Source organism: Notamacropus eugenii, chromosome 5 (genome assembly GCF_028372415.1).
Source record: "Notamacropus eugenii isolate mMacEug1 chromosome 5, mMacEug1.pri_v2, whole genome shotgun sequence".
Taxonomy (NCBI): Eukaryota; Metazoa; Chordata; class Mammalia; order Diprotodontia; family Macropodidae; genus Notamacropus; species Notamacropus eugenii.
This window is the reverse complement of record NC_092876.1, coordinates 378,345,316-378,348,381: the sequence shown is the minus strand read 5'-3', so window position 1 is coordinate 378,348,381 and position 3,066 is coordinate 378,345,316. Positions and strand designations below refer to the sequence as shown.

The 3,066-nt window shown below is 37.3% G+C and overlaps 1 long non-coding RNA gene across 1 annotated transcript; it reads right to left on the bottom strand.

Annotated features, from left to right (window-relative positions):
- Positions 1-876: 876 nt before the first annotated feature.
- LOC140506794 (uncharacterized) lies at positions 877-2,763 on the bottom strand. Its single transcript, XR_011968094.1, has 3 exons — positions 2,678-2,763; positions 2,519-2,574; positions 877-1,633 (listed from the first exon to the last, which is right to left on the bottom strand). It is a non-coding gene; the product is annotated as an uncharacterized lncRNA (long non-coding RNA).
- Between the last annotated feature and the right edge of the window lie 303 nt (positions 2,764-3,066).

The window sequence follows — 3,066 nt, the reverse complement described above, 5'->3', positions numbered from 1 at the left end:
AGAAGATTCAGAGGTGTCCATCAACTGGAGAATGGTTGAACAAATTATGACACAAATACAAGGAAATATTCTTGTTCAGGAAATTATTAAAAGACAGTTCTAGAGAAACCAAAAATACTTTTATGAACTGATACAGAGTGGATTGAGTAGAACCACAGGAAGTCTATGGATAATAAAGTCATTTGTCAAAGAAAATAACTGTCGATGGCTTTGGAAATTTGATCAAACTAACTAAGGTTTCAAATAACAAATGATGCAGTATGCTACTCACATCCTGATAGAATGAATACAAATTCAAGATATAGAATTAGACATTATTTTAGACAGGGTCACTATTTGGAGTTCTTTTGCTTTGTCTAGATATATTTGCAAAATGCTTTTGTTTTTCCCTTTTCTCTCTCAAAGGGCAAGGTGGGAGGTGTGGGTTGTGGAGAACAAGGGCAGGGGGATGGCATTGGATGAGACAAGAACTTAGACATGTTCTTATGGCCTAAAAAGTTTACTTTTTACCAAAGCTAGTACAAAAATATGAAAGAAATAACCCCTCACACCTGCTAAAGAAAGGGCAAGTTGAGGTTAATTCAGAACTTTAGAAAGGCAGGTGGGGTGCAGGTATCACATTGGCAGTCATTGGATTGAATGAAAATGAATTTCATGCAAGAGGCATGGGACTTTATATCTTTTGCTTCAGAGTTAGTATATATCTGATGGAGAAATCTTCAAAACCTGGTCTTCAAGCTTTCATAAAAAATAGCGCATGGTACTCTCAGTGCACTGTATTTCTTTGCTTGGTTGTCTATGGTTTTGGTATATTCAAGTCATGAAGCTTCAGTAAAAACATGACCTAGTGTTTGAAGGATGTCCTTCTTATGTCCTTCATCTCAATTGCATGATGGCATATTCAGGGGGTCAAAGGTTAGAAGAGAAGTACTGGTGTGTTCATGAGGGCTCAAGTGGTTAGTCACTGAAATAATCCTCATTACAGAGGTATGACCTGATACAGTCGTGGGCTGATGTTTTATTCCTGGTATAAACTCACATCCTTTTCATTGTAGCCTGGTGGAAATTTGGCTCATGGGTTTCTTGTGGTACAGTTGGGTTAATCTGAACGTCAACAGCAACGGTAGACCAAGTTATAGAGAAGAATGCTCATCCCACTGTGCCAAATCTGCAAAAAGCTCATCATTTCTACTTGCCCATGGTCCAAAGTCTGATGTTGCTAATTGTAGAGATACTGCTACTGTGGCCACAGGGTCAGGCTTTAATGGTGGTAGAACTGTAGCAGTCGCACACTCTGTTTTCTCTTTCCCCACATTCCCATGGTCCAAACATGGGTGATGGTAGTGGAACTGATGTTATTCTGGCCATGGTGTTGGCCTCTCTATTTGGGGTCTACTTTTTTTACTGCAGCTAATTGTTCAGAATCTGAACGTAGAAAAATACATAATATAATTAGAGGAAGTTGATGATGATGTGAGCCCTTGATTTCTGGTGGGATGGTCAAGGGGAGGGATTACTTCAGTACTGGAAGTTTGATCAACATCTTGACATAGAGGTTTTATTTTATTTTTGCCTGACAGTCTATGAACAAATCTTCTTAAAAGGCTGTCTGGCCCAAATTCATCCAGAGTGTCTAATAAAGAAGAAACAGTGAGAATGAGGTCAGGAAAATGCTACCCTTCTGGTTTGTGAATGGGAATGGGCTGTAGAATTGGATCTGGTGGGAAAGATATTGAATAACAACTTTATACTTCTCTTCACCACTTTATTATTTTCAAAGGCTTTTACCCATCTTTATTGTGAAGTTGCAAAAGTGCCTTCCCCATTATACACAAGACATTATTATGCCCATTTCACAAAGTAGAAAATAGAAAATCATTGTTAAAAAATTAAGCTTGAATGCATCATAGGAACTTTCTTAAGAGTAACTGTGAGTAGAGGAATTTAAATAATATCATTCATCTTTTTTTTTCAAATAAGGACAACTGAGGCCAGAGAATGGTGAAGAAATTTGCCCAAGTAAATATTTATCTCCACTAAGACTCAACTAGGGTAAATGACATTCAGCATACTTAATTCACAGATGAGAACATATGCCACCTTTATCCTTCTAAATAATACAATTTAGTCTTTTTAGAAACATGCTTTCCTGACAACTCCTTGAATCAGGGCATTTTAAGTCATTTGAGGATTAGGAAAACTAAGGCACAGATGACAACATCAGAGACATGCCCAAGTAGTAAATATGGCACAAGTAGGAAAACCAAACCAAGGAAACTCAGATATAGAATGCTTGATTAACTTCCCCAAATCCACATGATTAATAAAAGTAAGACATAGGTGGAACTGGAATTTGTCACTTGGATCAGTGTTTCTTACCTTACACCTTCCAATCTGAGGAGCATTAGACATTAGGGGTCATAAATGACTAAGGGAAAATATCAAATAAAAAATTCTTAAAGAATTATAATGAGAGCCTATTGGAAATAACTAAAGGGAAAAGGAAGGACTTTCTTACCTGCTGGATATACCCTTGCTCTTCTTCCCAACATTTTCCCTCTACCAAAAGATTTCCTGCAGAAAATATTGTTAACAAAGCACGTAAAACACCTGGGACTCCAATTATTTCCTTAAAATAGTAAACACAAAACAAAACACAAACACCTTCTTCATCTACCTAACAACCTTTATATATCAGTCCTACTACCCTGGGAGGACCATTCCTTTACAACCTGCTTCCCCATCTTGTGCTATTCTGTGTGCAATGGCCCCCAGGCCTGCAAGTTACATAAAGAGTTTACCTCTTGACATCATAAAACACTATTATTACATTCATCTCTTGGGTAATAATTGGCATTTTGGTAGATACCAAGTGAAGAGAGAGGGGTGGTCATTTAGGGGCCATTGGTGGTTTGATGGGATATGCTTGTACACTATCAATCAGAGAGTCAGCAAGCATTATTTAGGATAAGAAAAAACAAAACAAAAAGGTCTCTGTGCTCAAGAAGGTCTGATTCTAATATATATGATAAACATGAACAGAAACAGGTATATAAAGAAATATAC